The 12,585-nt window shown below is 45.8% G+C and overlaps 1 protein-coding gene across 2 annotated transcripts in view; it reads left to right on the top strand.

The window, feature by feature from the left end:
- Nucleotides 1–12,585, top strand: part of SIPA1L3 (signal induced proliferation associated 1 like 3) — a 290,990-nt gene that overhangs the window by 27,478 nt on the left and 250,927 nt on the right. The gene's annotated exons all lie outside the window — the stretch shown is intronic.

The raw sequence follows: 12,585 nt of genomic DNA, 5'->3' as shown, positions 1-12,585 counted from the left end.
CATTTCATGTATATCTCCAGCCCCTGCTTGCTGTTCCTGCAGGGGGAGGCCAGGGAATGTCTGAGAAGTAGCAATTAACCAGCCAGGCACAGTTGAGCCATCTCCCCTGCTTTAATGGGTAATAATTCTTGCTCTGGGGCTGAGCAAGTTTTAATTAAATGGTGAGCTCGAAGAATCTGACCGTGTAATAGCTGACACGTCCTCATCTGTTTTCTAGCTTCTGGTATCAGCAATTGATTCTGTAAAAATATCCTGGGCAGGGCTTCCCCGAGCTCTGTGAGTGAGGTCAGTGGCCCTCTTAGATTTCTCCCAGCGTGAGGCACCAGGGGACCGAGGTGCTGATGGACTTCGCGCCGCTGTAGCATACATCATCTCACGTCAGGACCTGCTGCTATTTTAAGAATGTGTAGAGCAGGAGGGAAGCTCTTCTACAACATTTAACACATGTGTCCCTTGAGCTCCCAGTGTGGGAGTTTGGGGTTGAGTTGGGGACCCTCCTATTACACTTATTTCATATAATGCCTGAGCCCCAACACTGTGGGCACAGTACTTCTCTGGGCCACAAGTTCCTTATCTGGAAAATGGGGATAATTAATAGATGATTAAACGAGAAGTCAAAGTGAGATCAGGTGACTCAGCGCTGTGTCTAGTGCATAGATAGCAAATTAGATTTTAAAAAGATAATTCTTTTTATGAATTCTTTTTAAGCCCCTTTTTAATATTTTCGGCCTGTCCTTTTTTGTGCTCACCCCCCACCCGGCTCCACCCCTATGTCAGCATCCTCCCGCAATCCTTCACCCATGGTAACAATGAAGGACTGTATGTATCTTTCCACATTTTTCTCCATGGTTATATAATCCTATAGGAGATAATATTACACTTATTTTCTTGCATTTTGCTCTTCTCACATAGCAGTGCCATGTGGTAATGCCTCTGAGTCCTTGCATAGTGCTTAGATATGCTCTTTTTAGTGGCTGTGTAACACACAGTGGTGTGGATGCACCATAATTGATTTGGCCAAGACATCACTGATGGGCATTCCCTTTGCTTCTAGAGTTTTTTTCCCCTCAAATTATTATTTTTATTGATAGCCTTCTTTAATTAGATTGCAGGTGTCCAACCTGTTTGGCCACCTTGTTAAGCTCTAGGCCTTTGAGAATGAATATGAAGTAACAGTAGTATAATGATGCCTGTCATCCAGATAGAAGATGTATTTTTGGAGGGTTCTCACCAGGTCCAGCACTGTGTTGAACCAAAAAGCATTTTTTAAATGCTTTTTCATTATTAGACTAATTAATAGATTCATCACACTTATCCAGATTAGTTGTTTAATGTTCTTATTAAGAAATAAGAGTGAAAGGACAGTTCATATTTTTTCATATTAACAATCTTGGTTGGAAATCAGAATGTGCAAGAGATTTTTGTTGGAATTTGTGATCGATTGTATGTTTCTTTTTCAGGTGGCACTTTAGTTAGGGACTGTGCTTGTGTTCAGGAAACTTGTACAGTGTTGTACCCAGATAGAGGTTTGTTCTAGTTATCTGTTGCTGCACCACAAGCCACCCCCAAACTTAAGACCTTAAAATGACAGCAGTTTCTTATTTCTTGTGAACCTGTGGTTGACTGGGGCTCAGCAGGATGGTTCTTCTGCTGGTCTTCCTTGGGGTCTGTTATGTGGCTGCAGTCAGAGGGTGGATGGGGTTGGAGCATTCAAGATGGCTTTACTGAAATGGCATCTTGGGAATGGCTGGGTCCATGTCTGTCCATAGTCTTGGGACCTCTCCTTTCATGTGGCCTGGCCAGCCTGTAGGTGGACTTATAACATGGCAGCCGAGGGCTTTTGTGAGCCTTCTTAAGGCATAGATTTAGAACTGGCCCCACATCACTTCTACTTCATTCTGTTAGTTAATGTGAGTTGAAGAGTCAGCCCAGATTCAGTATGGGAGGGATATCACAAAACAAGTTCCAGGAGTTGTGGTCCACTGGGGGCACCTTTCTATCCTGGCTACCACGGGGTTCATTTTCTCATGTAAGAAGTGCAGAGCTCAGCAGGCTAAGGTGGTGCTCACCTTACCCTCTCTCTGCTGCTCCAGGTCTCTCCTTATCTGTGTCACCATCCTTAGCCTCCTATTCATAAAACGGTTGCTCCACCTCCAGCCTGATTTCCTTGTGATGGGCAGGCAGAAGCAGGGTTCTAAGGAAAGGAGACAGCACCTGTATCAAGAAGCCAAAGCCTTCCCTGAAATCCTTAGCAGACTTCTGCTTGTGACTGTTTGGCTAGAACTTTGTGACATGGCCACTCCTTGCTGCAAGGACATCTACAGTTTTTCAGTTGGGCTCATTGCCACCCTGAGCAAAGGGTCAATAAGGAAGAAGACGGAGAGTCGACATGTTGGGCATGCACCTGCCAACGCTCCATCCAGACAGCCACAGAAGTGTTGGGTAAACAGAGGCAGCATACATTCATTTATCAACTGTTTAGTAAATTCCTGGCATGGGCAGGGCACTGGGCTTCTCCCAAAGACTGTAAGAGTGTGCAGGATTATTTGCAGACCTTGACCAGGTCATTGCTGAGCTCACCTCCCTCATATCAGTGTTCAAAGTTAGTCTAATGATAAGAATAGTAGCCAGTCTCATTAAGGGCTTACCCTGTGTACAGGAACTGTTATGAATACTTTCCATAAGCCAACTCAGTGAATCTTCACAGTGGCCCTATGAAATGGGCATTATTATCACCCTCTCTTCTCAGAGGCAGAAACAGAGGCACAGAGAGGTTCAGTAACTTGCCATATTTCCTCTGACGAGGGCATGGTGGAGTTGAGATGCAGTCTCTCCTGGTCTGGCTCTGGAGGCGTGTACTGAACCGTTTGGCTATATTGCTTTGGTTAATTACAGGAAACATTTCTTGTTGAAATGAATACGTAATTGACAGCAGAATAAAACATGAAACAAAAACCACTTACTACTCCATCCCCTCCACTCCTGCTTCCTGCCTCATTGGTCTCATCTGTCAGTAACCTAGTATATATTCTTCCTCACCTCTTTCTAAATGCATTAATTTTTAAAATCTTTTTAGAGTCTGGGTCTCACTGTGACACTTAGGCTGGAATAGAATGGTTGTTTGGCTACTTTTTTTCATTTATTTGTAGAGATGGGATCTTGCCATGTTGCCCAGGCTGGTTTCAGACTCCTGGGCTCAAGTGATCCTCCTGCCTTGGCCTCCCAAAGCATTGGCATTACAGGCGTGAGCCACCACACCTGGCCTGTATTCACTTTTTAAAGATGGCCTTTGGACACACAGAATTGGACTAATCATAATGGGTGGTGCATGATACACTGGCATTTTTGGTCCATGAAAAAAATATTTGTCTGTCGTAATGAACAGCCATTAGCCCACTGTTTGCCTAAGAATTTGAATATTACCAGTAACTTACATGTACCTATGTGGTACCTCCCATTCACTTTCCTGCCTGCTCTCTCAGAATTGACCACCATCTTGAATTTTTTGTTTATTATTCTTTGCTTTAAAAGAATGATTTTTGAACTTTATCAAAATATGGCTGAGTGTGGTGGCTCATGCGTGTAATCCCAGCACTTTGGGAGGCTGAGGCAGCAGGATTTCTTGAGCCCAGGAGTTTGAGACCAGCTTGGGCAACATGGCAAGACCTCATCTCTACAAAAAAATTTTTAAAAATTAGCCAGGTGTGGCCGGGCGCGGTGGCTCACGCTTGTAATCCCAGCACTTTGGGAGGCCGAGGCAGGCGGATCACGAGGTCAGGAGATCGAGACCACGGTGAAACCCCGTCTCTACTAAAAAAAAAATACAAAAATTAGCCGGGCGTGGTGGTGGGCGCCTGTAATCCCAGCTACTCGGAGAGGCTGAGGCAGGAGAATGGCGTCAACCTGGGAGGCGGAGCTTACAGTGAGCCGAGATTGCGCCACTGCACTCCAGCCTGGGCGACAGAGCGAGACTCCGTCTCAAAAAAAAAAAAAAAAATTATCCAGGTGTGGTGGCATGCACTTGTGGTCCCAGCTACTTGGGAGGCTTAGGAGGAAGGATTGCTTGAGCTCAGGAGGTTGAGGCTGCAGTGAGCCTTGTTCGTGCCACTGCACTGTAGCCAGGGCGACAGAGTGAAACCCTGTCTCAAAAAAATAAATAAATAAATAAAAGACCAGGCATGGTGGCTCACACCTGTAACCTCAGCACTTTGGGAGGCCAAGGCGGGCGGATCACGAGGTGAAGAGATTGAGACCATCCTGGCCAACATGGTGAAACCCCATCTCTACTAAAAATACAAAAAAATTAGCTGGGCGTGGTGGTGCGCACCTGTAGTCCCAGCTACTCAGGAGGCTGAGGCAGGAGAATTGCTTTAACCCAGGAGGCGGAGGTTGCAGTGAGCTGAGATCGTGCCACTGCACTCCAGCCTGGGCGACAGAGCAAGATTCCACCTCAAAAAAAAAAAAAAGATATACTGTACATAGTCTTCTGAGAGTTGCATTTTTCACCTAATATTATGATTTAGACTGGTACCACTGGGACTCATGCATTTTTATTTACTGCCATGTGAGTATTCCATTGGCTGAATATACCACGTTTTTGTTTTAGGCATTTCCATGCCAATGGACATTTTGTTTTCAGATTTTTTGCTGTTCACAGGCTGCTGTGAATATTGTTACACTTACTTCTTGGTGCACATGGACAAGCATTTCTTTTGGGTATGTACTGGACATGAGATTTCTGGATTGTAGGTCGTGATAATCTTTCACTTTGCCAGATACTCCTGAGCTGCTCGTTAAGCATCACACCAAGGATGAATTTCTTTTATTCTGTATCCTTGTCACATTTGGTTTTGTAAAACTTTTTTACTTTTGCCAGCCTAGTGGATAGGAAATGAAATCTCATTGTGGTTAATTTACCCCTGAAGACTAGTAAGGCAGAATATCTTTTCGTTCATGTTATTGCTTGTTCATCACATCTGCTTCTTTTTCTTTCTTTTTTCTTTTTTTTTTTTTTTAGGTGGAGTTTTACTCTTGTCGCCCAGGCTGGAGTGCAGTGGTGTGATTTTGGCTTACTGCAACCTGCACCTGCTGGATTCAAGCAATTCTCCTGCCTCAGCCTCACGAGTAGTTGGAATTACAGGCACCTGCCACCACACCCAGCTAATTTTTGTATTTTTAGTAGAGATGGGATTTAATCATGTTGGCCAGGCTGGTCTCAAACTCCTGAGCTCAGGTGATCCGCCTGCCTCAGCCTTCCAAAGTTCTGGGATTACAGGCGTGAGCCACAGTGCCCAGCCACTTTTGCTTCTTTTTCCTATTGAATTGTAGGTGTTCTTTATACACTGTGGCTACTAATCCTGGGGTGGCAGCCTATTTAACCTAATGAAAGTTTATGATCCTCAGGTCATCCTTTCTGTGGTTGTTTTCTCTCCCCTGCTATTCTCCCCCCAGTTCCATGATACCTTTTTGTGTACCCCCAGCTCACAGTGATTCACTCTTTGAAACAGTCCTCAACTTCTGGGCATTTGTGCCTGTTAGTACAGATATATGACTATACCTGTTCTACCCACTGTGCCATTGCATTTTGGTCTCAGATATATCTGTTAGGATTAGTTTCAACTGCAGGCTGGCCGTGGTGGCACACACTTGTAATTCCAGCTACTCAAGAGGCTGAAGTAGGAGAATTGCTTGAATCCAGGAGGCGGAGGCTGCAGTGAGCCGAGATTAGTTCAACTGCATATAATTTAGTTTCAACAAAGTGACAGTGGCCTAAGCAAGAGAGCTGATTTCTCTCTCACATAAAGGAGCCCCATCATAGACAGGCGAGCCTGTGTTCTCATCAGGGACCCAGGCTGCTTCCACCTTCTGGCTCCACCACCCTTATCCTGCCACCTCATGGTATGAGACGGCTGCCCAAGCTCCAGCCAGTACGTCCCAGGAGGCAAGTAAGAAGAAGGGAGACTTAAGTTGTAGCGGCAAGTCTCCTTACACCTTTGCCCAGAATTTAATCTCAGTACTATATGTAATTGCAGGGGAACCTGGGAAATGTAGTTTTATTTCCCATGGCCTTATTCTTAGCTAAAATTTAGATTTGATTGCTAAGTTAAAAGGGGAGACTCAATATTGGAGTAGGCAGCCGGTAATGTCACTAGTTATGAGGTGTTCCCTAATAGTGGAGCTGAAAGGAGTCATCAGACACCAGAATGGTAGCTGTAGATGATGCCCTCCCCACTTTTGGTTCTTTGATTAATTACACAGATATTTATGGACCACCTGTTTTGTACAGGCACTATTCTGGGAACTGGGAAGAGAGTAATGGAAAAGCAAACGAGGTCTCCACCCTCACAGAGCTTGTATTTTAAAAGAGCAGCTAGATAGTAAGAAAGTCAGTTACTTAGTGAGTCAGAGATAAGGGGTGTGAAGAAAAATAAAGGAGGGCTGGGCATAGAGGCTCTCAACTGCAATCCCAGCACTTTGGGAGGCTGAGGCAGGAGGATTACTTGAGTTCAGGAGGTCGAGGCTGCAGTGAGCCGAGATTGCACCGCTGCATTCCAGCCTGGGTGACAGGGCAAGACCCTGCCTAAAAAAAAAAAAAAAATTGCTTTACCTCTTACTAACTCATGACCACTCTGTTTTCTTCTATATCCACCACCATCCACCCCCTACTGTATTATTTTAAAGCTAAATAGTTCAGTATCTACAAGATAAGGATTCTTTAAAGACATAATGACAAGACCATTTTAATCATGAAAATATTTAACATTAATTGCTTACATCATCTGGTATCCACACAGTGTTAACATCTCAGATCATCTCATAAATATCTTTCTAGAATTGGTTTGTTCTAATCAGGACCCAACAGGGTTCACCATTGGAGTTGGTTCATCTGCTTGTGAAGCCTCATTTAATCTATGGCTTCTCCTTCCCTCCAGCTCACTGCAACCTCCGTCTCCCGGGTTCAGGCGATTCTCCACCTCAGCCTCCTTAGCGGCTGGGATTATAGGCATGTACCACCATGCCCAGCTAATTTTTTTGTATTTTCAGTAGAGACGGGGTTTCACCATGTTGACCAGGCTGGTCTCAAACTCCTGACCTCAAATGGTCCCCCCACTTCGGCTTCCTAAAGTGCTGGGATTGCAGGAGTGAGCCACCACACCTGGCTTGTTTTTTCTTTCTTCTTCTCTTGCAGTTTATATGTTGAGAAAAGCCATGTCATTTGTCCTGTATATGATCAGGCCTGGATCTGACCGATCATAGTGTTTAACTTACTCTTCTATCTCTGTGTTTCCTATAAATGAATCATTGGATTTGCAGAGTAGGTGAGTTTCAGTTTTGAGATTTATACACACACACACACACACACACACACACACACACACACACACACACACACTCTTTTTGGTGGGGAGTGCTAGCCGTCCTCCTAGGTGTTACTGTGTATGTCCATTAGGTATGTAAAGCTGGAGGCCCCTTTCTGTATTCTTGGCGTTAGTGGCCGTGGATGGCCATTGTTCAGAGCCATTATTTCATTTGGGGCGTACAAATTCTGTCCACCTTTTCATTTATTAGTGGGACTATTCCTCTAGAGAGAGCCTGCCCCTCATCTATTATTCAGTTATCCTCAGGGTACTGGCTCTTTTGAACTTTTGTTTGCCTTAGAAATGACTGTTGAACAATTGGGCTGGTTTCTAATCTGTTTTTTTTTTTTTTTCCTTCAGAGATTCAAATCTTCTTTGTTTTTATGTTCATTCATTTGACATTTGCTGGTCTCCGCCACTGCTCATACCCTGTCCTGAGCTTGCCAATAAACAGGTGAACCAGTCCAGTCATCTCATTGTGTGGGCACGGCTGCTCCAGGCCTTACCTTTGACCGGGTGGGGCCTTGTGGGTGTTTGTCAGAGTAATGAGACTGTTGACATTCCCATCTTTCTCTCTCTTTCCCCTGTCATGCATTGTCAGACCTTATAGTCTTTGGTGAGTTCCTGCTCTACGCCAAGGAATTAGTCTTTTATGCTTGGGGCAAGAGGTTTTTGAGTATTTGGATTTCTTCTGATCTGAAACTCCATTCCTAGACAAAAGAGCAATAAAGGGCTCTGCTCCATTGCAGAGGCAAGCCCTGGTAACCTGGCCAGGGGCGAGCTCTGACCCCAGCCACTGTTGTCTGGGTCATAAATTCTTGAGAGCAGTAGCACGCTTGAAATCATTTAGATGCTTTGGGATCAGTTATTCATTATATTGCACAATATCTAAGGGCCTCTTTGCTGCTAGAGATTATAACACATTCCTTCTGGGGGCAGAAGATTTATTGTGCAGTGATGTGCAAACTCATTCATTCATTCCATTGTTAACTTCAGCAAATATTTACTGAACATCACATATGCTTCCAGTGCCAGGGACGGAGCCCGAGAAGGTCTGTCCTCCTGGAGTTTATTGTTTAGGTTGGGGGACACAGTCAAGGAAGAAGTAAACAGATTAATAAGATAATTTCAGATGGAGATGAATAATGCTGTGGAATCAGAAAAGCAGAATGGTGAGAGAGACGCACCTGGAAGTGGAAGGGATTGTGGGAGGCTGGACAACTGGGGTGGTTGGGGGCGAGCCTCCCCGGGGTGGTGACATGCCAGCCGAAAGTGGAGTGGTATGCAAAGGTGCCAGCCTTGTGAAAGATCAGGGAAGAGCTTTCCCAGCAGAGGGAACAGCAGGTGCAAAGGTGCTGAGGCTGAAATGAGTTTGACGTGTGAAGGAGTGCGGGATGGGGGTGGGGAGGAGGGGGAGGGCGGGCGACAGGGGGAGCCTGGTGAGGGTGTGGGTTTGATTCAGTGTCCTCCCATGCCCTCTGGCTACTATGAGAAGCATAGATTGAAGGTGGGAATGGAAGTAGGGCAATGAGGGGCAGCCTGTACTGCAGTGAGGAGAGAAGTAAAGTCACAGATGAGAGTGGTGGCACTGGGGACAAGAAGGGGGTGGCCCAACAGAACTTGTTTAGGGATTGGTCATGGTGGGTGGTGAGTGGGCTGAAAGGTTTACCAGCGGGTTCAGGCTTTGGTCTGCAGGATTTTGTGGTAGTAAGGATAGCCCCAGTCCCCTCTAAGATGGACTGAGGTTTCCTACCCCCCTCCCTTTTTTTTTTTTTGAGATAGTCTTTCTCTGTTGCCCAGGCTGGAGTGCAGTGGCAGTGATCTCGACTCACTGCAATCTCTGCTTCCCAGGTTCAAGCGATTCTGGTGCCTCAGCCGCCTGAGTAGCTGGGACTGCAGGTGTATGCCACTACACCTGGCTGATTTTTGTATTTTTAGTAGAGACAGGTTTTGCTATGTTGGACAGGCTGGTCTGGAACTCCTGGCCTCAAGTGATCCTTCTGCCTTGGCCTCCCAAAGTGCTGGGATTAGACGCATGAGCCACTGCACCCAGCGTCTTTCTCTCTCTCTCTCTCTGTCTCTTTTTTTTGTAGAGACAGGGTCTTGCTGCATTGCCCAAGCTGGTATCAAACTCCTGGCCCCAGGTGATCCTTCTGCCTTGGCCTCCCAAAGTTGCTGGGATTCTAGATGTGAGCCACTGTGCCTGGCCAAGAGCTGAGGTTTTCTACTACACACATCTTGTCTAGCCCTCATATGGTAGACTCTTAATTTCCATTTCACCCCTGAAGAAACTGAGGTCCAGAGAAGTGAAGTCCTTGATCCTTGTCACATAGGCTGTTGGGGCTGGATTGGAATGTGGGTGGCCCCACCCACAGTCTGACCATGCTCCCTTCTTCTCCCTCACTCCAACCACAGCTGTTAATTTATGATATTGACACAGCCTGTGTCCAGGAGGAGCCAAATGTCAATGTCATACATATCTGAAGTCAGGAGGGGATCAAGTCCATATCGGTGGCCTTTCCACCATTCCCACTAACCTGGATTCCAATACGCCTTTTATGACAGTAATTATTACAGGGCAGAAAACGGGGACTTTCAATTGCTGACAGCTTTACACGTGGCCCAGATAAGGTGTGCATCTAGGCCCTGGACTTTGAGCACTGAGCCTGCTTAACTGATTGGGCTGAAAGTGTTCTCACCCATCAAATCCTCCTTATCACCTTCTCCAGAACTCCACCTGTAAAGGGAGCTCACCACCCACAGGGTGTGTGTTGTATGTGATGCCTTAGCCAGCCAAATGGCTTTACTTGGTGTCCTCTCAGAAGAGGTGTGACCTCCTTCTCTTAGCATGGTCTCCTGTGGAAAGTCGTGTTGAGTTTGATGCTGCCTCTGCTTGCGTTTAGGCCTCATAACAAGGATTGTATGTTGATCGATTTTTTAAAAGTGTTTTAAAAAAATCTTTACTGCTTTAAAATGTACAGAAGCCACACGCTGACTGTAAGCCGTTCCAACAGCAGAGCAGTATGTAGAGAAAGCATAGGCCAGACACGCCTGTAATCCCAGCACTTTGGGAAGCCGAGGTGGGCGCATCACCTGAGGTCAGGAGTTCCGAGACCAGCCTGACCAACATGGCGAAACCGCATCTCTCCTAAAAATAAAAAAATTAACCAGCTGCAGAGGTGTGCGCCTGTAATACCAGCTACTTGGGAGGCTGAGACAGGAGAATCGCTTGAACTCCGGAGGTGGAGGTTGCAGTGAGCTGAGATCACGCCACTGCACTCCAGCCTAGGTGACAGTGAGACTCCGTCTCAAAAAAAAAAAAAAAAAAAAAAAAACATGAAGATCTGCTTCATTGTCTTGACCCAATGGCCTAGCTTTGCCCCCAGGTCCTGCCCAGATGCATATTAAGTGCACACTTCCAGGTCTTGGTCTGTGCACTGGATTGTTTGTTAAGAGCCAGAGTGCCTGGGTTCAAGTCCTAGTATTGCTATGTACTGACTGTGTGAACTTGGGCCTTTACTTAATCTCTCTGTGCCTTGATTTCTCCATCTTTAAAATGATGGTGATGGTCCCAACCTCATAGGCTTTTAAGGATTTATCCTGTTAATGTATTAATATGTATAAGTTAGAGTAGTGCCTGGCATGTTTGATAAGCACAGGTGATCCTCGATGGGGTTATGTTCTGATGTACCCATTATACGCTGAAATTACCCTTAAGTCAAAAGCGCATTCACACCTGTCATCCCAGCACTTTGGGAGGCTGAGGCGGGCAGATCACTTGAGGTCAGGAGTTCGAGACCAGCCTGGCCAACATGGTGAAACCCCATCTCTACTAAAAGTACAAAATTAGCCGGGCATGGTGGCAGGTCCCTCTAATCCCATCTACTCGGAAGGCTGAGCCAGGAGAATCACTTGAGCCTGGGAGGCGGAGGTTGGAGTGAGCTGAGATTGTTGCCACTGCACTCCAGCCTGGGTGATAGAGCGAGACTCCATCTCATAAATAAATAAATAAATGCATTCAATACACCTCACCTTCCAAACATCATAGCTTAGCCTAGCCTTCCTTAAATGTGCTCAGAACACCTGCATTAGCCTATAGTTGGGGAAAAATCATCTAACACAAAGCCTATTTTATAGTAAAGTGCTGAGTGTCTCACGTACTGCTTATTGCTGGCCTGGAAAAAGTTCAAAATGCAAAGTACATTGAAATTGCAGCCATTTGCGCCATGGTAAAGTCAAAAAATTGCAAGTCAGAGACTCTGTACGCATGTCTTGGGGTTTTTTTTTTTTTTTTTTTTGAGACAGAGTCTTGCTCTGTCATCCAGGCTGGAGTGCAGTGGTGCGATCTTGGCTCACTGCAACCTCCACCTCCCAGGTTCAAGTGATTCTCCTGCTTCAGCCTCCCGGTAGCTGGGACTACAGGCGTGTACCACCACACCTGGCTGATATTTTTTTGTATTTTTAGTAGAGACAGGGTTTCACCATTTTGCCTAGACTGGTCTCGAATTCCTGAGCTCAGCAATCTGCCCACTTCAGCCTCCCAAAGTGCTAGAATTACAGGTATGAGCCACCGAGCCTGGCCAGCTATTTTTTTTATTACACATCTCTGTGAGTACTGCGGTTTGTTTTATAGACGTACTCTAGGTATGCTGTCCTGCAGATTACACTTGAGTAGTCTGGCTTAAGAGATCCCCCCATGTCTGTGGGTCAAGGTCTGTGGCATTCTTTTTAATGGCTACACAGCATTCCACTCTATTTGTTCCCTGTTGTTGAATATACTGGCTGTTCCCATCTTTCATTATTGGAACTCTGAACATCTCACACACAAAAATCATTTGTTTGCTTCTGAAGTTTTTCTTGGGACAAAGTCCTAGAGTTGCAATTCCTGAAACAAAGTGTCTATTTTTAAAGATTTGTGGCTGGGCGTGGTGGCTCATGGCCTGTAATCCCAGCACTTAAGGAGGCCAAGGCGGGAGGATCACCTGAGGTCCGGAGTTCGAGACCAGCCTGGCCAACATGCTGAAACCTCGTCTCTACTAAAAATACAAAAATTAGCTGGGCATGGTGGCAAGCGCCTGTAATCCCAGCTACCTGGGAGGCTGAGGCAGGAGAATTTCTTGAACCCGGGAGGCAGAGGTTGCAGTGAACCGAGATTGCGCCATTGCACTCCAGACTGGGGGACAAGAGCGAGACTTCATCTCAAAAAATAATAATAATAATAATAATA

Source organism: Nomascus leucogenys, chromosome 11 (assembly GCF_006542625.1).
Source record: "Nomascus leucogenys isolate Asia chromosome 11, Asia_NLE_v1, whole genome shotgun sequence".
Lineage (NCBI taxonomy): Eukaryota > Metazoa > Chordata > Mammalia > Primates > Hylobatidae > Nomascus > Nomascus leucogenys.
Note: the sequence above shows the minus strand (reverse complement) of the source record. Positions and strands in the feature narration are given on the sequence as shown.